We start from the raw sequence: 23,386 nt of genomic DNA, 5'->3' as shown, positions 1-23,386 counted from the left end.
TGTTTTAAGTGGTTCAACTTCAAACCAGTGTGATTTCAGGAAACTTAACACCACGTTAAGATCCCAAGGTGCCACTGGAGGTACAAAAGGAGGCTGAATATGCAGCACTCCTTTCACAAACGTCTGAACTTCTGGCAGAGAAGCCAACTCCTTTTGAAAGAAAATGGAAAGGGACGAAATCTGGACCTTAATTGAGCCTAACTTCAGGCCCAAATCCACTCCTGACTGAAGGAAGTGAAGGAAACGGCCCAGCTGAAACTCCTCCGTAGGAGCATTGCTGGCCTCACACCAAGAAACATATTTTCGCCATATCCGGTGATAATGTTTAGCTGTTATGTCCTTCCTAGCCTTTATCAGCGTAGGAATGACCTCCTCCGGAATACCCTTTTCTGCTAGGATCCGGCGTTCAATCGCCATGCCGTCAAACGCAGCCGCGGTAAGTCTTGGAAGAGACAGGGTCCCTGTTGCAACAGGTCCTGCCTTAGAGGAAGAGGCCACGGATCCTCTGTGAGCAATTCTTGCAGATCTGGATACCAAGTCCTTCGTGGCCAATCTGGAACAATGAGGATTGTTCTTACTCCTCTTTTTTTTATTATCCTCAGTACCTTGGGTATGAGAGGAAGAGGAGAAAATACATAGACCGACTGGAACACCCACGGTGTCACCAGGGCGTCTACAGCTACCGCCTGAGGGTCCCTTGACCTGGCGCAATAGCTCTGTAGCTTTTTGTTGAGGCGTGACGCCATCATGTCTATCTGTGGTAGTTCCCACCGACTTGTAATCTGTGTGAAGACTTCTTGATGAAGTCCCCACTCTCCCGTGTGTAGGTCATGTCTGCTGAGGAAGTCTGCTTCCCAGTTGTCCACTCCCGGGATGAACACTGCTGACAGTGCGCTTACGTGATTCTCCGCCCAGCAAGGGAATCCTGGTGGCTTTCCGCCATCGCCACTTTGCTCCTTGTACCGCCTTGGCGGTTTACATGAGCCACTGCGGTTATGTTGTCTGACTGAATCAGAACCGGTTGGTCGCGAAGTAGGGACTCCGCTTGACGTAGTTCCAGGATGTTGATGTGAAGGCAAGTCTCCTGACTTGACCACAGGCCTTGAAAATTTCTTCCCTGTGTGACTTCCCCCAACCCCCGGAGGCTTGCATCCGTGGTCACCAGGACCCAGTCCTGAATGCCGAATCTGCGGCCCCCTAGAAGATGAGCACTCTGCAGCCACCACAGGAGAGACACCCTGGCCCTGGGGGATAGGGTGATTAACCGATGCATCTGAAGATGTGATCCGGACCATTTGTCCAGGAGATCCCATTGAAAGGTCCTCGCATGGAACCTGCCGAAGGGAATGGCCTCGTATGATGCCACCATCTTTCCCAGGACTCGTGTGCAGTGATGCACCGACACCTTTTTTGGTTTTAATAGGTCTCTGACCAGTGTCATGAGTTCCTGAGCCTTCTCCATCGGGAGATAAACCTTCCTCTGGTCTGTGTCCAGAATCATGCCCAGGATAGGCAGATGAGTTGTAGGAATCAACTGCGACTTTGGAATATTTAGAATCCAGCCGTGCTGTCCTAACACTTCCAGAGAGCGTGCTACGCTGATCAGTAACTGCTCTCTTGACCTCGCTTTTATGAGGAGATCATCCAAGTATGGGATAATTGTGACCCCTTGCTTCCGCAGGAGTACCATCATTTCTGCCATCACATTGGTAAATATTCTCGGTGCCGTGGAGAGACCAAACGGCAACTTCTGAAATTGGTAATGACAATCCTGTACCACAAATCTGAGGTACGCCTGATGAGGTGGATAAATGGGGACATGAAGGTATGCATCCTTTATGTCCAGAGACACCATAAAATCCCCCTCTTCCAGGCTTGCAATGACCGCTCTGAGCGATTCCATCTTGAACTTGAACCTTTTCAGGTATATGTTCAGGGATTTTAAATTCAATATGGGTCTGACCGAAACGTCCGGTTTCGGTACTACAAACATGGTCGAATAATAACCCTTTCCTTGTTGAAGGAGGGGAACTTTGACCACCACCTGTTGAAGATACAATTTGTGAATTGCAGCTAACACTATGTCCCTCTCTAAAGGGGAAGCTGGCAGGGCCGATTTGAGGTATCGGTGAGGGGGCATCTCTTCGAATTCCAGCTTGTATCCCTGAGACACAATTTCTATTGCCCAGGGATCCAACTGGGAGTGAACCCACTTGTGGCTGAAGTTTCGGAGACGCGCTCCCACCGGGCCTAGCTCCGCCTGTGGAGCCCCAGCGTCATGCGGTGGATTTTGTGGAAGCCGGGGAGGACTTCTGTTCCTGGGAACTAGCTGTGTTGTGCAGCTTCTTTCCTCTGCCCCTGCCCCTGGCAAGAAAGGACGCACCTCGGACTTTCTTGCCTCTTTGTGATCGAAAGGACTGCATTTGGTAATACGGTGCTTTCTTAGGTTGTGAGGAATCATATGGCAAAAAATTTGACTTTCCAGCAGTAGCTGTGGAGACCAGGTCCGAGAGACCCTCCCCAAACAATTCCTCACCCTTGTAAGGTAAAACCTCCATGTGCCTTTTTGAGTCGGCATCACCTGTCCATTGCCGAGTCCACAGGACCCTTCTGGCAGAAATCGACATTGCATTTATTCTAGAGCCCAGTAGGCTAATGTCTCTTTGAGCATCTCTCATATATAGGACAGCGTCTTTTATATGCCCCAGGGTCATTAATATAGTATCCTTGTCTAAGGTATCAATTTCCTCAGACAAGGTGTCAGTCCATGCTGCTACAGCACTACATACCCAGGCCGACGCTATCGCTGGCCTGAGTAAGGTACCTGAATGTGTATAAATGGACTTCAGGGTACCCTCCTGCTTTCTATCCGCAGCATCTTTGAGGGTGGCCGTATCCTGTGACAGCAGGGCTACCCTCTTGGATAAGCGTGTTAAAGCTTTGTCCACCCTAGGGACGGATTCCCAGCATAACCTGTCTGTTGGCGGGAAAGGATACGCCATAAGCATCCGTTTGTGGAAATCTGCAGTTTTTTATCTGGAGATTCCCAAGCCTTTTCAGATAACTCATTTAGCTCATGTGAAGGGGGAAAGGTCACCACTTGCCTTTTTTCCCCATACATATGAACCCTCTTGTCAGAGACTGGGGTTTCCTCTATGATGTGCAACACATCCTTAATTGCTATAATCATATAACGGATGGCTTTAGCCAATTTAGGCTGTAACTTTGCATCATCGTAATCGACACTGGAGTCAGAATCCATGTCGGTATCTGTGTCAACAATTTGGGATAGTGGGCGCTTCTGAGACCCTGACGGCCTCTGCGACATAGGATCAGGCACGGGTTGAGACCCTGACTGTCCTGAGGCTTCTGCTTTGTCTAACCTTTTATGTAAGGAATTAACATTATCATTTAAAACCTTCCACATATCCATCAAATCAGGTGTCGGCGCCGTCGGCGGAGACACCACATTCATTTGCTCCCGCTCTGTTTCCACATAGCCTTCCTCGTCAAACATGTCGACACAAGCGTACCGACACACCACACACACAGGGGATGCTCTTTTTGAAGACAGTTCCCCCACAAGGCCCTTTGGAGAGACAGAGAGAGAGTATGCCAGCACACACCCCAGCGCTATATAACCCAGGAATCACACAGTAACTTAGTGTTAACCCAGTAGCCGCTGTAATAATGATTTTTGCGCCCCCCCTCTCTTTTTCACCCTCTTCTACCGTGTATCTGCAGGGGAGAGCCTGGGGAGCTTCCTCTCAGCGGAGCTGTGGAGAAAAAATGGCGCTGGTGAGTGCTGAGAAAGAAGCCCCGCCCCCTCAGCGGCGGGCTTCTGTCCCGCGTTTTTGTACAATATTATGGCGGGGGCTCATACATATATACAGTGCCCAACTGTATATATGTCCACTTTTTGCCAAGAGGTCCTAATTGCTGCCCAGGGCACCCCCCCTTCCCTGCGCCCTGCACCCTACAGTGACCGGAGTATGTGGGTGTAGTGTGGGAGCAATGGCGCACAGCTGCAGTGCTGTGCGCTACCTCAGTGAAGACTGGAGTCTTCTGCCGCCGATTTCGAAGTCTTCTTGCTTCTTTCACCCGGCTTCTGTCTTCCGGCTCTGCGAGGGGGACGGCGGCGCGGCCCCGGGATCGGACGACAAAGGGTGAGATCCTGTGTACGATCCCTCTGGAGCTAATGGTGTCCAGTAGCCTAAGAAGCAGGACCTATCTGCAGAGAGTAGGGCTGCTTCTCTCCTCAGTCCCACGATGCAGGGAGTCTGTTGCCAGCAGAGCTCCCTGAAAATAAAAAACCTAACAAAATACTTTCTTACAGCAAGCTCAGGAGAGCTCACTAAACAGCACCCAGCTTGTCCGGGCACAGATTCAAACTGAGGTCTGGAGGAGGGACATAGATGGAGGAGCCAGAGCACACCAGAATCCAAATTCTTTCTTAAAGTGCCCATGTCTCCTGCGGAGCCCGTCTATTCCCCATGGTCCTTACGGAGTGCCCAGCATCCACTAGGACGTTAGAGAAATAATAAATATTACTTTAATACTATTGGGTAGAAAATAATGCAAAGCCTCATCCTGCTATGGCTAAATATATTGATTTATATTTAATTTTATTTAATGTAGATCAGGGGCGACCAAACACAGCCCACCCCCTCTTACAAACCGGTCGCTTGTCCAGGATTCCTGTCCAGAGTCCGGAGATTGAAAATGTTTGGCACGGTCCAGCTACACTATTGCCAGGCCAAACTTTTCTACAGCTAAGCCTCTAGTCTGCCATACCCGTCCATCAGTGCAGTAATGTGAAACAGATGTAGTCATGTACAGGAGACCCAAAAAGAGCCAGAGGCAAAAACGGTCCACAGGAGGACTACTTAATGACTATGTAATATATTATTGAGGGGTGTAGTATGGCTGACCGGCAGTCTCCTGACCGCCGGTCAGCTTACCAACGCCGGGATCCCGGCAGCATACCGACACCGGGATCCCGGCGGGGAGGGGCGAGTGCAGCAAGCCCCTTGCGGGATCGCTGCGCTCGCCACGCTGCGGGCTCGGTGGCGACCTGCAGTCGCCATGGGTTCTATTCCCACTCTATGGGTGTCGTGGACACCCACAAGTGGAAATAGTCCCTGTTGGTCGGCATGCCGACCATCGGGATACTGAGCCGGCGGGATGGTGGAGGAGGTCATATGTGACTGTCGGTCAGCAGACCGCCGGTCACATGAATACCACCCATTATTGAGGAGGTATATATAGTATGGGCATGAGGGGGGCTCTGAGCTGGTATATTATGGCATGATTGGAGCATTATGGTGTGGCATACTATCAGCTGGGGGTACTGGCGTGAGGTATTTTATCAAACTGAGGAACTGCTGGGTGGCATACTATGAATTGGGGGCTCTACTGTGTGGCAAATTATGTATCTCATCGCAGTGAAATCTAAAAACATTCAACATATGTTTATTTTTAAAGATACTTTTATTAGTTTTAGTGTTTGTTAGAATAATAATTACTCAGCAAAGACCCATAACCTAATTGCTTGGAGACTTAGGGGGACATTTACTAAGCAGTGATAAGAGCGGAGAAGTGAGCCAGTGGAGAAGTTGCCCCATCAACCAATCAGCAGCTCTGTATAATTTTATAGTATGCAAATTATAGATGTTACTTCAGTGCTGATTGGTTGCCATGGGCACTTCTCCACTGGCTCACTTCTCCGCTCTTATCACTGCTTAGTAAATGTCCCCCTAACTCTGAGAAACATTTAATGGCCCTCTGTCCAAAGTCATTTTCTTAATACAATACTACAAGGAAAAAGCGTAGATTCTCCTGATCTAGATTGTCTTAGAAATCATTACCGAGGAGACAGTTTAATCCATTGAGGGCCAACATTTGTTAAGAGCCCCAGGACCGGATGGCTTCTTGGCTGCATATTGTAAAACATACTTGACCCACATCTGCACAGTCTTGGAACTAAAGTAATTTAAAGCAAGTCACTTTCTCCAAGCCTTCTAAGACAACAATAAACTATTTCACACTCCTACTAAAAATCTGAATTCCTGTACTAGTTACCATCTCATATCTCCAATAATTTATGATGCTGAACATAAAAAAAAAATGATCACAAGACTCCACAAAGTCCCTTCCTGTAATGTTAAAGTCAACTATTAAAATGAAGTACAATAAAAAACAACTTTCTGTATGTTGAAATCATATTTTATTATTTTCTGTGTACTTCAATACTACTTTTCAATATCACGCATTATTGTATACTGTATTAATGTTTGTATTCTTTATGATCGTTGTACTTTCCTGCATGTAAATATCGCACTGCAGTTTCATGTACAACAATACTGTATATTTTATGTGATCGCAGATTAGTGAACATTTGTTTTATTCAACCCTGCTTGTGCTGTAGTTCCGGCATCTTTGTTACATACATATTCTTCCAATAAGAACCTGTTTTAACTATAAACTGTTGTACCTACCACTTTGCTGCTCTGAGTGGCGTTTGCCTGAGGACAGAAGCACACATGGATACGACAACGATGACAAGCCAGAGGTTACCATGACTCAGGAAGGCAGTTGGAAGCTTGACCCAATGCATTGTTTCTACCTGTAATCTACTGTGTAGTGGCCAGTTTATCTAAACTGTACTGTGTGTTTCTAATGTTACTCCTATATCGTTTACTGGGTATAAATTGTACCACACTGACCCTTGCAAGTCAGTGCATTCAGAATTGATGCCTTGTGTTGGTGCCAAAATAAATAAATTACTTTCAAATAGAAACAATTAATATATCGGTCGTTCTATTGAATGGTCAATAGATCGCTGACCAGTATGTACCAATGATATGTCTGTGAACGGCGTCGTTCACAGACATATCGCGTCGGTCCTGCAGCACAGCCGATGGGCGATATATCTACTGATATATTAGTGCATTGTTGTGTGTGCACGGGTGTACAGTTGCTGCAGAGGCCGCCGGTGATTGACGGCTGAACTGCGTGGGCGCATGTAAATGCCCGCCCAGTTCGTGACGTCAGTCATGACGGATCAGGCAGTGTGTATGCGCAACACACTGCCCGATCCGGCTTTAGCTATATCTGCAGATCAACCGATCTGCAGATATATTGAGGAGTGTGTACCCACCATTAGTTAAAGCTAAAAATCTATCTCCGTTTTTCCCTTTGCATAATGTTATATTCCCAATGACTGATCATCTGATCTTTGACTCACAGCAGACTGCCTCCATGCACACAATGGCAAAGGAAGTAGGGACCGTGGGGAGATATCACTGTGAATGATCATGCTGAGAAAGAGGAGCTTTTTACTCATTACATCATATATCACGTCCCTGTGTTTTCCATGGCAGTTGCATAATGCTTAGCAATATCTAATAGCTTAAAAAAAATAAAAGTACAATGAGGCTTATCCAGGACTTAATTGTTTCCACACTACGCGCAAAGAACTAAATGCATACATTTGCCCGTACACCAAATCATCAACATCTCAGCAGTGGCTTTAACTCCTTGCTTAACATGTGACCATGCCAATCTTCCAGCAGCCGCTGGGCTCAGGAGTCCAAAATGGCAGCCCCTCAGCTCCCTCCGATCTGCCCAGTCCCATTCTTCCTCCCAAGCCACAGTAAAGTGGGATCATGCCACGGCTGCAAGAAGACAGTCTTAATGCAGCCTGGCCTCACAGGTCTCAAGGCAACTGACTGTCCACAGTTCCACAGGCCCACTGACGAACCTAACAGGAACACTCACAGTCTGAGCTCCCTGCAGCTGCACCTCCCCCTAGGCACTCCCGGGCAGCGCCGCAGCAGTGATGGGTGATTCGCCCACCTACATAGCACCTACCCCTGTGTATCAGCGCCCATTTCCCTATAGATTATAAGCTGGCGAGCAGGCCCTTCCTACCTCTATGACTGTTTGTTATTACCTAGTTTTGTTCTATTACTGTTGTTCCCATTGTAAAGCAGAACGGAATATGCTGCGTTATATAAAAAACTGTTAATAATGATAATAATAATTATAATATATTATATACACATTAATATGTTTTAGGCGCATAAAAATGACACATTTTTTATTATTATTTTTCTTAAATTGTCAAATGATATATATAATAGCTATATAACCTCGGTTCAGTAAAATGTTATTTCCAAATCTGCATATTTGTTAAAAAAACAACATAAACAAACGAACAGTATACTGAATAACTATTATTTACATAATTTGGTTAAAAAAAAAAACGTACATTTTTGGGGCCACATTTTGCTTAAAAAATTAGCCAGTTAAGTGGTTAAGAACATTTTTATATTGTAAATCGTTTCAAAGCACTCCCTTCCTACTCTCTCCGCCCATTTTTATTTATTAAAGAACCTGCAATTGGTTGCCTGTGTATTGTACAGCATTGGGGCATAAGTAAGTGCATTATAAAGGATCATAGGGGGTGATTCCGAGTTGTCGCTCGCTAGCTGCTTTTAGCAGCATTGCACACGCTAAGCCGCCGCCCTCTGGGAGTGTATTTTAGCTTAGCAGAATTGCGAACGAAAGATTAGCAGAATTGCGAATAGAAATTTCTTTGCAGTTTCTGAGTAGCTCGAGAAGACTACTCCTACACTGCGATCAGCTCAGGCCGTTTCGTTCCTGGTTTGACGTCACACACACGCCCAGCGTTCGGCCAGCCACTCCTCCGTTTCTTCAGACACTACTGCGTTTTTACCTGGCACGCCTGCGTTTTTCCGCACACTCCCAGAAAACGGCCAGTTTCCACCCAGAAACACCCACTTCCTGTCAATCAGACTCCGATCACTTCAACGATGAAAAATCTTCGTTAGGACGTGAGTAAATCTACTAAGTTTTGTGCTAAAATACCAACCGCATGCGCATTTTTGCCTTAATCGAACAACTCGGAATGACCCCCATAGTGCAAATGCTGCCAATGGCATTTATAGGTTACATCTCCTTATACTGATGTGTTCTATTATCTGTGCATTGCAGCACTTTCCTGTATCTGCATTGTGGTCTGTTTCTACTGCATTTTGTTCCTGTTGATTAAGCCCTAAGTTTGATAATAGTAGATATTACCGCACACACAGTATATGCTGTCAACTTAAATTATATGTCCACTTTTGTAAGCTTTTTATCAGAAACATAATAAACCCTAAAGGTAAATTTTACAAATATATATTGTCACTAAAAGCTGCTGGTGGTGAGTAGCAGTGCCCCATTCCTATATCGTACCTCCCAATATTGGTGGTTCTCAGAGCGGGACCTCAGGAAACCCTCATTCCCATCACTGCTGGGGTGTGCGCATCACTCTCCGAGATGCTGATCTGCCCCCAGGCTCTCCTGACACTGAGAATAGATGCCATGTGATTACACACAGCAACTATTCACCTACTGATTAACCGCTGCAGCCTATGGGCAGGAAATAGGGACAGTCCTAGAAAATAGGTCAGTCCTGGTGAATGTGGGGCAGTTAGGAGGTATGCTATATAGACTAGAGTATAATAGAATGGTATCATGCCTGGTAATCAGGTCATGTTGGGTAGTTGCAGTGTCCCATGCCTATATACTGAATGGTATTATGATCATGTATGTAGTCAGGTTATGCTGTGGAGGTGCAGTGTCCCATGCCTATATACTGAATGGTATTATGATCATGTATGTAGTCAGGTTATGCTGTGGAGGTGCAGTGTCCCATGCCTCTATAGAGTGTAACAGAATCCTGTTATGATCATGCCTAATAGTCATGTGATTTTTGGCATACGACGCATCTTTGCGAATGTCAACACATCTCAGAGTGATACACCTCTCATCCCTTTCTCTGTAGGTGATAAATGGGCACTTCTGGATGCCAGTTAACGGAGACAATGCAAATGCATGCGCCAAAGGTGTGAACTTACTATTCCAAGTTGTGTAAATTAATTGTGTATGTCTGTATGTCTTGAACCTAGCATGGAGTAGGTGTAAGTTCCAATTATAATAATGATGATGGCTACTTTGACGTACGAATACATTTGGATGGTGTGCGATCACAAATAACGTGCATATGGTCCCATACCATTCCATTCAGCATTTGGATCTGTGTGTGACTCAGGAGCAGGCCCAATGTTTCTAGTTAGTGAAGGTCACCTGGGTATACCCTGCTTTCTTCCTGCCTTCTGCAGCTGGCTGCTGCTCCTCTGAACATGTGGCATGGAGGAGCAGCAATTGGCATTAACTCTGACATCCCGCTCTTCCACCTGCCACCCAGAAACTGATTAACAGATCATGGAGCCCAAAACAAATTATTGTTTTGAGCCCTCCAGTGCCCACTTGGTTCTAGGCATGAGCCGGCATTGCTGAATGGTTAATCAGGTGCCCTCCCATCGCACCTCTTCCGGCCCGGGATGTGGTGGATGTGAGTTGGATCTCCTGGTGGGGGGTGGTACCTAGGGTGCCTAATACCCTTCACTGCATATGGGTGCTACTAAAGATTATTATCTGTGCTTATTGTTACATGTGAATGAAGATACCTAGGGCAGAAATGTTTCTTCTACCTGGGTTTTATCAACTACCTATTTTCCCTGCAAGGCTAATGTGGAAAGGGGTTAGGTATGTTATCCGGCAATCGGTCACACCGCCAGGATGCTGAATGCATTCCTGTGGAAAGTGGTGTTAGATTGCATAGACTGGTAGATGACGTACATAACTACTACTGGAGGGGTCTACTACGGTATGCCAGTGTTTGGGTTCACGGCGCCCAGCATACCAGCACGGGGATCCCGACCGCTGGTATGCTGGCAGCGGGGCGAGCGCAAAAGAGCCCATTCCGGGCATGGTGTAGCGCTACGCACACCACGCTATTTATTCTCCCTCCAGGGGTGTCGTGGACACCCCAAGAGGGAAAATAGCTGTCAGTATACCGGCTGTCAGGATTCCGGCGCCGGTATGCTGAGCGTCCGGATCCCAACAGCCGGCATATCAAGCATCACCCCTACCGGAGGTACAGTATTAATTCTAAACACAGCACTGGTCTATCTACTTACATTCCAGCATTCCTGTTGGATCACTTACTGATGGAATAAGAACTTTTGATAGTTGTAATCCAATCATTATTACATAATTGTGACATCTGAATTGTGTGACTGGACGTTTTATTACATAACAATGGAATGTGTTTATGTGACTTTATATCTCACTATTTATATAACTTTATGACATACATTAAACTGGGGCAAATTGTGACTGCCCAATTATTGAAATGACTCATTATAGAATGTACCTTTTACATTGCTGTAAAGCCTTTATTACTGTATATTAAACATGTAGTAATAAACGATATGCATTATAGTATATATGTTATCCTTTATCTTCACTAAGATGATACATACCACACCAATAAATTGTAAAGAAAGTAATTTAGTGAGTTGGCCACATATTGAGTACGGATTAAAGTAGCAAAAAAATAAGAATTTACTTACCGATAATTCTATTTCTCATAGTCCGTAGTGGATGCTGGGGACTCCGTAAGGACCATGGGGGATAGCGGCTCCGCAGGAGACAGGGCACATCTAAAGAAAGCTTTAGGACTAACTGGTGTGCACTGGCTCCTCCCCCTATGACCCTCCTCCAAGCCTCAGTTAGGATACTGTGCCCGGACGAGCGTACACAATAAGGAAGGATTTTGAATCCCGGGTAAGACTCATACCAGCCACACCAATCACACCGTATAACCTGTGATCTGAACCCAGTTAACAGTATGATAACAGAGGAGCCTCTGAAAGATGGCTCACAACAATAATAACCCGATTTTTGTAACAATAACTATGTACAAGTATTGCAGACAATCCGCACTTGGGATGGGCGCCCAGCATCCACTACGGACTATGAGAAATAGAATTATCGGTAAGTAAATTCTTATTTTCTCTAACGTCCTAAGTGGATGCTGGGGACTCCGTAAGGACCATGGGGATTATACCAAAGCTCCCAAACGGGCGGGAGAGTGCGGATGACTCTGCAGCACCAAATGAGAGAACTCCAGGTCCTCCTCAGCCAGGATATTAATTTTGTAGAATTTTACAAACGTATTTGCTCCTGACCAAGTAGCTGCTCGGCAAAGTTGTAAAGCCGAGACCCCTCGGGCAGCCGCCCAAGATGAGCCCACCTTCCTTGTGGAGTGGGCATTTACAGATTTTTGGTTGTGGCAGGCCTGCCACAGAATGTGCAAGCTGAATTGTACTACAAATCCAACGAGCAATAGTCTGCTTAGAAGCAGGAGCACCCAGCTTGTTGGGTGCACACAGGATAAATAGCGAGTCAGATTTCCTGACTCCAGCCGTCCTGGAAACATATATTTTCAGGGCACTGACAACGTCTAGCAACTTGGAGGCCTCCAAGTCCCTAGTAGCCGCAGGCACCACCAATAGGTTGGTTCAGGTGAGACGCTGAAACCACCTTGGGGAGAAACTGAGGACGAGTCCTCAATTCCGCCCTGTCCGAATGGAAAATCAGATGAGGGCTTTTTCAGGATAAAGCCGCCAATTCTGACACGCGCCTGGCCCAGGCCAGGGCCAACAGCATGACAACTTTCCATGTGAGATATTTTAACTCCACAGATTTAAGTGGTTCAAACCAATGTGACTTTTGGAACCCAAAACTACATTGAGATCCCAAAGTGCCACTGGAGGCACAAAAGGAGGCTGTATATGCAGTACCCCTTTTACAAACGTCTGAACTTCAGGGACTGAAGCTAGTTCTTTTTGGAAGAAAATTGACAGGGCCGCAAATTTGAACCTTAATGGACCCCAATTTCAGGCCCATAGACACTCCTGTTTGCAGTAGATGTAGGAATCGACCCAGTTGAATTTCCTCCGTCGGGCCTTACTGGCCTCGCACCACGCAACATATTTTCACCAATTGCGGTGATAATGTTTTTGCGGTTACATCCTTCCTGGCTTTGATCAGGATAGGGATGACTTCATCCGGAAAGCCTTTTTTCCTTCAGGATCCGGCGTTCAACCGCCATGCCGTCAAACGCAGCCGCGGTAAGTCTTGGAACAGACAGGGTCCTTGCTGGAGCAGGTCCCTTCTTAGAGGTAGAGGCCACGGATCCTCCGTGAGCATCTCTTGAAGTTCCGGTTACCAAGTCTTTCTTGGCCAATCCAGAGCCACGAATATAGTGCTTTCTCCTCTCCATCTTATCAATCTCAGTACCTTGGGTATGAGAGGCAGAGGAGGGAACACATACACTGACTGGTACACCCACGGTGTTACCAGAGCGTCTACAACTATTGCCTGAGGGTCTCTTGACCTGGCGCAATACCTGTCGAGTTTTTTAATCATGTGGACGACTTCTGGGTGAAGTCCCCACTCTCCCGGGTGGAGGTCGTGCTGAGGAAGTCTGCTTCCCAGTTGTCCACTCCCGGAATGAATACTGTTGACAGTGCTATCACATGATTTTCCGCCCAGCGAAGAATCCCTGCAGCTTCTGCCATTGCCCTCCTGCTTCTTGTGCCACCCTGTCTGTTTACGTGGGTGACTGCCATGATGTTGTCCGACTGGATCAACACCGGCTGACCTTGAAGCAGAGGTCTTGCTAAGCTTAGAGCATTGTAAATGGCCCTTAGCTTCAGGATATTTATGTGAAGTGATGTATCCAGGCTTGACCCTAAGCCCTGGATATTCCTTCCCTGTGTGACTGCTCCCCAGCCTCGCAGGCTGGCATCCGTGGTCACCAGGACCCAGTCCTGAATGCCGAATCTGCGGCCCTCTAGAAGATGAGCACTCTGCAACCACCACATGATGGATACCCTTGTCCTTGGTGACAGGGTTTTCCGCTGATGCATCTGAAAATGCGACCCGGACCATTTGTCCAGTAGGTTCCACTGGAAAGTTCTTGCGTGGAATCTAACAAATGGGATTGCTTCGTAGGAAGCCACCATTTTTACCCAGAACCCTTGTGCATTGATGCACTGAGACTTGGTTCGGTTTTAGGAGGTTCCTGACTAGCTCGGATAACTCCCTGGTTTTCTCTTCCGGGAGAAACACCTTTTTTCTGGACTGTGTCCAGGAACATCCCTAGGAAACAGAAGACAAGTCGTCGGAACCAGCTGCGATTTTGGAATATTGAGAATCCAATCGTGCTGCCGCAACACTACCTGAGATAGTGCTACACCGACTTCCAACTGTTCCCTGGATCTTACCCTTATCAGGGAATCGTCCAAGTAAGGGATAACTAAAATTCCCTTCCTTCGAAGGGATATCATTTCGGCCATTACCTTGGTAAAGACCCGGGGTGCCGTGGACCATCCCTACGGCAGCGTCTGAACTGATAGTGACAGTTCTGTACCATAACCTGAGGTACCCTTGGTGAGAAGGGTAAACTTTGACATGAAGGTAAGCATCCTTGATGTCCCAAGACATCATGTAGTCCCCTTCTTCCAGGTTCGCAATCACTGCTCTGAGTGACTCAATCTTGAATTTGAACCTCTGTATGTAAGTGTTCAAAGATTTTAGATTTTAGATTTAGAATCGGTTTCACCGGGCCGTCTGGCTTCGGTACCACAATAGTGTGGAATAATACCCCGTTCCCTGTTGCAGGAGGGGTACCTTGATTATCACCTGCTGGGTGAATGGCTTCCAAAACTGCCTCCCTGTCAGAGGGAGACGTCGGTAAAGCCGACTTTTGGAAACGGCGAGGGGGAGACGTCTCGAATTTCAATATGTACCCTTGAGATATTACCTGAAGGATCCAGGGGTCTACTTGCGAGTGAGCCCACTGCGCACTGAAATTCATTGAGAACGGGCCCCCACCGTGCCTGAGTTTGTAAGGCCCTAGCATCATACTGAGGGCTTTTGCAGAGGCGGGAAAGGATTTCTGTTCCTGGGAACTGGGTAATCTCTTCAGCCTTTTTCCTCTCCCTCTGTCACGAGCAGAAAAGAGGAACCTTTTGTCCGCTTGCCAACAAAGGACTGCGCCTGATAATACGGCGTCTTATTTTGAGAGGCGACCTGGGGTACAAACGTGGATTTCCCAGTTGTTGCCGTGGCCACCAGGTCTAAAAGACCGACCCCAAATGTCCCCTTTTAAAGGCAATACTTCCAAATGCCGTTTGGAATCCGCATCACCTGACCATTTTACTGGTAGAATTGGACAACGCACTTATACTTGATGCCAGTCGGCAAATATTCCGCTGTGCATCATGCATATATAGAAATGCATCTTTTAAATGCTCTATAGGCAATAATATACTATCCTTATCTAGGATATCAATATTTCCAGTCAGGGAATCCGACCATGCCAACCCAGCACTGCACCTCCAGGCTGAGGCGATTGCTGGTCGCAGTATAACACCAGTATGTGTGTGAATACATTTTTGGATACCCTCCTGCTTTCTATCAGCAGGATCCTTAAGGGCGGCCATCTCATGAGAAGGTAGAGCCCTTGTTCTTACAAGCGTGTGAGCGCCTTATCCCCCCTAGGGGGTGTTTCCCAACGCACCCTAACCTCTGGCGGGAAAGGGTATACAGCCAATACTTTTTAAGAAATTATCAATTGTTATCGGGGGGAAACCCACGTATCATCACACACCTCATTTTATTTTTAAGATTCAGGAAAACTACAGGTAGTTTTTCCCTCACCGAACATAATACCCCTTTTTGGTGGTACTCGTATTATCAGAAATGTATAAAACATTTTCCATTGTCTCAATCATGTAACGTGTGGCCCTACTGGAAATCACGGTTGTCTCTTCACCGTCGACACAGGAGTCAGTATCCGTGTCGGCGTCTGTATCTGCCATCTGAGGTAACGGGCGCTTTAGAGCCCCTGACGGCCTATGAGACGTCTGGACAGGCACAAGCTGAGTAGCCGGCTGTCTCATGTCAACCACTGTTTTTTTTATACAGAGCTGACACTGTCACGTAATTTTCAACAGTACATACACTCAGGTGTCGACCCCCTAGGTGGTGACATCACTGTTACAGACACTCTGCTCCGTCTCCACATCATTTTTCTCCTCATACATGTCGACACAAACGTACCGACACACAGCACACACACAGGGAATGCTCTGATAGAGGACAGGACCCCACTAGCCCTTTGGGGAGACAGAGGGAGAGTATGCCAGCACACACCAGAGCGCTATATATATATACAGGGATAACCTTATATAAGTGTTTTTCCCCTTATAGCTGCTGTATGTTTTAATACTGCGCCTAATTAGTGCCCCCCTCTCTTTTTTTAACCCTTTCTGTAGTGCAGGGAAGAGCCAGGGAGCTTCCCTCCAACTGAGCTGTGAGGGAAAATGGCGCCAGTGTGCTGAGGAGATAGGCTCCGCCCCCTTTTCGGCGGCCTTATCACCCGTTTTTTTGTATATTCTGGCAGGGGTTAAATGCATCCATATAGCCCAGGAGCTATATGTGATGCATTTTTTGCCATGTAAGGAATTTTTATCGTGTTTTATTGCGTCTCAGGGCGCCCCCCCCAGCGCCCTGCACCCTCAGTGACCGGAGTATGAAGTGTGCTGAGAGCAATGGCGCACAGCTGCAGTGCTGTGCGCTACCTTATTGAAGACAGGAACGTCTTCTGCCGCCGATTTTTCCGGACCTCTTCGCTCTTCTGGCTCTGTAAGGGGGCCGGCGGCGCGGCTCCGGGACCCATCCAGGCTGAACCTGTGATCGTCCCTCTGGAGCTAATGTCCAGTAGCCAAGAAGCCCAATCCACTCTGCACGCAGGTGAGTTCGCTTCTTCTCCCCTTAGTCCCTCGATGCAGTGAGCCTGTTGCCAGCAGGTCTCACTGAAAATAACAAACCTAAACTAAAACTTTCACTAAGAAGCTCAGGAGAGCCCCTAGTGTGCACCCTTCTCGTCGGGCACAGAAATCTAACTGAGGCTTGGAGGAGGGTCATAGGGGGAGGAGCCAGTGCACACCAGTTAGTCCTAAAGCTTTCTTTAGATGTGCCCAGTCTCCTGCGGAGCCGCTATCCCCCATGGTCCTTACGGAGTCCCCAGCATCCACTTAGGACGTTAGAGAAATGTATATTACTGTAAGACCACAAAATCCTATAATATATGCACAAGCGAGGCAGAGAGCAGCCATCAGCGTCAGTGGTGACTCCGCAATCAGCCAGGCGGAAGGTGGTCGCTTGTGCTGGTGAGCGGATATTTACACCAGCCATCAGATAGACACAACTGATATGGCTACTGAGAGACGTGTGTGTCTCTGTATAAGACTGCAGCTGTCCGCAGTGGGTGTGGACTGCAAGATAGACAAGACATAGATAGTCAATAGGTTTACACCAGATGGTCAACAAGCAATAGGCTGCCAAATATCAACAGGATCAAAAGGTCGACAGTTACATTGTTGACGCAGAATTCGGTCGACAGGGTTAAAAGGTTGACTTGCAACATGTTAACAAAGAAAAGGTCAACTCATTTTTATTTATGTTTTTTTAACCCTAATACCTAACCCTAACCATCCCCTTATGTATTCTAACCCTAACCATCCTCTTCAATAGCCTAACCCTTACTCTCTGTCAAGTGCCTAGCCCTAACCATCTCTCCGGCAGCCCAACCCTAACCCTAAAAGATAATGAAAAACCATGTGCTGACTTGTTGTGTGTCGACCCTGATGGCCATTTCAGTGGCGCACGCAGGGAGGGGTGAGTACCTGGGAACACAACGCCACCCCCACCCCCCCTTCACACACCCCCAATAACCCACATTTTTATTTTGGAGACGGAGACAGCTGTGTGTCCGTCTCAGCAATAGCCGCCACCGCGATGAGCTGCAGCATCAATGTCCAGAGGGAGCTGCTAGCTGTGTATGCTCAACCACAGCAGCTCCCTCCTTCTTCTTAGTGCCGCCTGTCCAATCTAAGCTAACCCTAGGCTGGTATACATGCAGTACTATATGTAAGTTTGAAGTGTATGTACGTATGTATGTAAATTATGTTTGTATTAGGTACGTACGTACGTACGTACGTACGTACGTATGTATGTTATGTGCCCTGGTGTTTGTTTATGTATGAATGTGTGTGTGTGCTATATGTATATATATATATATATATATATATACATACATACATACATACATACATACATATGCAGGGCCGGATTAAGCCTTGGGAGGGCCTGGGGCACTTAGGACAGGGTGGCCCTGGTGGAGTGGGGGAGGGGGGGGGCATATTAGATTGTGCATACCTCTCACCATAACACATTCCAGGAGGGACAAAATACTCTCTACCTGGACGTCCCTCTTAGTATGTGATTGGCAGCACATGTGTTGAACTATTTCACTGATACAAAAGGTATTGCAACAAAAATTATTACAATTATAAATTAAAAGGGAAGTCCAGGTAGAGAGCATGATGTCCCTCCTGGAATGGGTCATGTTGGGATGTATGCATTGTGTATATTAAATATAAACCAATGGTGTATATTAGATTTAAATTAATAGTTTAATAAGTCCTGGGTACTGTTTATATCTCCACCTAATAGAGAGACAACTATTTATAATGTTTTCCTGTAATGGAACAAAGACAACTTAAGCTTAAACTACACATAGAAAAATTAAATCTATAATTTATCTTGCAAAAATGCAATAGCAGTAGCCTCTGTGCTACTTAAACTAGGGACACACTTTACAATTATTATGAAAACCTGGTAATGGATGAGAGCAAATGACAATCGACCATTTGCTCCCAAACACTGCAAAACGGACAAAAACAGTCGTTCATCTAAGTTGGTTAAATTTGTGTTTAATTAATTTGTCAGGTTTTGTTCGTTTTCCAGTGTTTGGGAGCAAATGATAGAGTGTAATTTGCTCTCATCCATTACCTGGTTTTCATTCCAACCAGCTAGATCTGGCAGATTATCTGACAGATAATTGTATAGTGTGTATCTAGCTCTACACACTGGGACAGGACTCAGGAGGATGCTCTGTGTGTGTCTATCTCTAGACATGAATGCTTTCATTAGCTAGTGATGTCAGTTTGCTCTGGCTGGGGGGGCCCTTGACAGAGGGGGGCCAGGGGTACAGTATGCCCTGCGTCTCCCCATTAATCTGGTTATGTACATATGTATGCAGCCTATGAGGTGGGCACTGCTGGAGACTAGCTAAGTCGACTTAGCTACAGCGTCATGTGCTGATTTCCACCGATGGTATAGTCTCCAGCAGTGCCCACCTCATACGCTGCATGCATTACTTTATAGTTGGTAGGGCACCAGAGCAAGCTGACACTAATTTTCGTGGAGTGCCGTACTGCCCTCACGTATATATATATATATATACATACATATGTTCATTTTCTCCCGTGCTTGTGACTTAATTGGAGGGCATCGAGAGCAACAGACAAGAAGTTGCAGGGGAGTGCCGACTCTGCTACCATTTACGTGCGTGTGTAATGTATATACGCGCACACACACACACACACACACACACACAGTAAATCCAGCGTTTGCTCCTGCATGTAACTTTGTACCTTTTGATCCTGTCGACCTATTGACTGTGTATGTACTGTCTATCTACCATCCGTGTACCATCTGCAATTACTATCATGCATCCTTACTAGACTCACCTACGTTACACTTGCCTCTGCCATCCCACTGCTCCCGACATGATCTGACGCAAGTCAGATCCAAACAAATCTGCATTCACACATACACTTGCGTCTCCCTCTGTGAACATGTACAGAAAAAAATGATGTATTCTACGCTAGGCAAACAGGCGTAAGTCAAACTCAGTGTCAGCCTCAAAATTTAGAACGTAACTATACCGTGGCAGAAAGTCATCTCTTAGATCCCATTCTTTTACTGCCTTCTCCTGCGTTTCCCAGATTTTAATGTGATACAGTAGTGATGTTTTACTGTCCACAATGTGCAAAATACTGCATTCCTGTGTGCCTGACAATCACTACCCTCCCACCCCAATAATAATGGTCACAAGGATCCCACCTGACAACGTGCTGCACCACTTGCTGCACATGGTACACCTGACTTATGGAACTATTCATATTCCTTTTGCGCCAGGGTCCCTGGAGTGGCATTGTTGTGAATCCTTGGCACAATTGTTGGAAACACTTGCTCTAATTAATGACATTTATTACCACCTTAGATGTGTTTGTATGTCACCATGCTCCAGGTTCAAACAAAATATCTGAGACTTGATTAGTGTAACACAGGATAAATAACTAGGACTGTGTATAGCTGATTCATCTTGGAAGTGTAAGCATAAATGTGCTTGTGTTTATTTAGACCCATGCTCAGTCCTTGCATCCATGCAATGGAGATGAGTACAAATAAACATATAAGAATAAAGTAATTACTCACCAGTGTGCTTGCGCAGACGCCTGTAATAAGTATCTTCCTCTGTGCAGCAGCAGTAGTCTCTCTCTCCCTGGTGTCACTTCTGCAGCTTCTCCTTGGCTACTGGCTCCTGCAGCAGATCCTCAGTACTCACTATGCACTGCGCTTGGTCTGGCAGAGACAAGTATAACCAGAAGCTCTGAGACAGAAGGAGGGGTGGGAGGAAGGAGGGAGTTAGCAGCCTTTATCCTTCTAAGGAAAATAGCAAGAATGCAATGGAGGAGGGAATAACTCTGCTGCTTCAAGGTGCAATCTGTGCCAATCATAATAGCCACATGTCCCGATTTTTATGTTCATTACTTTTTACTTGTGTAATGTTTGTTCCAAGACATAATGTCATACATAATTATATCCTGCGTTCATACTGTCAGGTGTTGGCCAATGCAGACACATATTTAGTTTGTAGCTATTTTAGTAAATGTTTTAAATAATATTCCAATTAACTGTAACTGCTTCACCAAGGGTTTGTAGGTCTCTTCTATGGTCCGGGCTACTGCATTGGCTGCTGATCCTGGTACCTGGCCACCACAGGTATGATTGCAGCTGTCAGGGCACTGTCATATTGAGGGATAGATGGTAGGTTGCCCCAGGGCTGCAGGATGTTGGCAGGTAATCAGATGTGACACAAATGAATATGCAGCCTAAGGCAGTACTGTGATGCCATGCTACACTCCCCCAGCTGGCACTAGATATCCCCGTGTAGTGAAAACCAGCAATGCCTGATCACATAGTGCTCAAGCTCAGAGAATGATAGGATAGATTTGATTATATTATATTTTTTTTTAAAGGTAAGTTTGTACCTTCTTAACATAGAGTAACATGAAATTGACTCACTTCTCTAGGATGTCCTCCGATAACTCATACTTCTGTACAATCAATCTGAGGAGTGACTGATATGAAGAAAATATAACATAATGTAACATGGGGGTAGATGTAAAAACAGGCATCATGGGGGAGAAGCGTTATCAGCTTCCATTATGTGCGCTGATACCGCTTCTCTCCCATGTAAGACAGGAGTGATTACCGGTAAATGCTGGGGGGTAAGATAGCACGCCGATATGCCAGGTAGTGTATGAACAGTCAGTGGCACTGAACGTTCCAACAACTGCAGCTGTCGTTGCCCTGCACACAGGACTGTCCATGCTATCGGCTCCGTCAGCTAGGGACTGAGGGGTAGATGTATGAACATGCAGCCTGCGGCCATTATTTCCATGGGCACGCTTCACCTGCGGATCTCGGCGGAGCGAGTCCAGATACCGCCTGCATGTATTATTGTAGCTGTTGCCATTGTGGGAGAGCGTTAAATCACCTGTCTGGTGTTCAGCTCTCTCTCTCACTATTGGCTCTCCTTACTGGCGTTTGTGCCTCAGTGCGCTTGCACTGGATATTATTTACCCAGCAGTAAATAATAATTAATTAATTGTACTTATTAACAATACATTATTTTTATTTTTTTACACTTATATAATCCTAACTGATTTATTACATGACAGTGAACATATTTTGATATGAAACACAAAAGGGTCACAGCTATAACAGACTCTCCTGCCCTGGTGGTGTTGTTGGCTGGCACGCTTACCCGGGAGTGCGGTGAGATCTAGTGCTTTTAGCATTAGCACGCCTTAGACCGGCCTCTGACAGGGTGGCCCCCGAGCCGAGTCGGGCGGATCTCGAATCTGGCTTCCAAGGTACATTTTTTTCCTGACATAAAAAAACAAACATTTGAGGGTGGGTTGTATACAAAGGGGTGGGGCATCAGTTAGATATTGAAATCAAAATGGTGCCTACTCTCCCGTAAGTTGCAGGAGGCTCCCTATTTTTGGGGAAGCCTCCAGCACCGCCAGAAGAGCATTATTTTAGCCCCACCCCCTTCCCACAAACCCACAAATCACAGTGTTTTGCCTGGGTGGTGGCGGGGCTTGATGATTTCAAAGTCCAGCCCTGATGCCGCCCTCCTGCTTTCCTGACTGCTCGCTCCGGAGATATGCAGCAGCTGTCCATGCAATGGTGAGAGGAGTTGGCACTGTCAGGGCTACATGGGCCTGGGGCTGAAAATGTTTTGCAGGCCTATAGAAAGAAGGGGAGGGAGCTGTGACCAGTGCTGTGTGGGTGTGGTCAGTGCCATGTGGGTGTGTACACCCATACACTATCAGACCCTCTATTTAACAAAATACATACAAATAGAAAAATTGCAGTGTTTTGTGAGAAAACTAGAAATACAATTTTAATAATTATGACTTATAGCGATCGTGTCACCAGCTATGTACTTTTCATTTATTTATTTATTAACAGTTTCTTATATAGCGCAGCATATTCCGTTGCGCTTTACAATTAGAACAACAGTAATAGAACAAAACTGGGTAAAAACAGACAGACATAGAGGTAGGAAGACCCTGCTCGGAAGCTTACAATCTATAGGGAAATATACATGACTTGTTATCATCATACTGTCATGATGATGGGCCTATTTTTATGTGGAGGCCTGGAGCTGGAGCTGTATCCACCCCATTGTTAATCTGGCCCTGTGTCTCCCTATCTATTACGGTGGCAAATATTTGTTTTCGGCCCTAAGGTCAATAATCTCCCAGGGCCTAATTCAGAGTTGATTGCAGCAGCAAATTTGTTAGCAGCATTTGGGCAAAACCATGTGCACTGCAGGGGAGGCAGATATAACATGTGCAGAGAGAGTTAGTTTTGGGTGGGTTATTTTGTTTCTGTGCAGGGTAAATACTGGCTGCTTTATTTTTACACTGCAAATTAGATTGCAGATTGAACACACCCCACCCAAATCTAACTCTCTCTGCACATGTTATATCTGCCTCCCCTGCAGTATGCTGAAGGAAAGACCAACCCGGAACACCCCCATGCTGAAATGCACGGGGTCCTATAAATGTTGAAAGTGCAACATATGTAAATATTTACACCGGAACAGGAAAACTTTTAGTGACACAGAGGATTAGAAAAATTACACCATAAAGGAGTTTATGAACTGTTATAGGCCCTACACACATGCCAA

At 46.2% G+C, this 23,386-nt stretch overlaps 1 protein-coding gene across 1 annotated transcript in view; it reads right to left on the bottom strand.

Annotated features, from left to right (window-relative positions):
• BOK (BCL2 family apoptosis regulator BOK) overlaps positions 1–20,504 on the bottom strand; it is a 59,352-nt gene extending 38,848 nt beyond the window's left edge. Inside the window, exon 1 of the mRNA XM_063919562.1 lies at positions 20,335–20,504. The gene's annotated coding sequence lies outside the window, so the exon portion shown is untranslated. The remainder of the gene's footprint in view (positions 1–20,334) is intronic.
• Between the last annotated feature and the right edge of the window lie 2,882 nt (positions 20,505–23,386).

This window comes from Pseudophryne corroboree, chromosome 4, assembly GCF_028390025.1.
Source record: "Pseudophryne corroboree isolate aPseCor3 chromosome 4, aPseCor3.hap2, whole genome shotgun sequence".
Classification (NCBI taxonomy): Eukaryota; Metazoa; Chordata; class Amphibia; order Anura; family Myobatrachidae; genus Pseudophryne; species Pseudophryne corroboree.
Note: the sequence above shows the minus strand (reverse complement) of the source record. Positions and strands in the feature narration are given on the sequence as shown.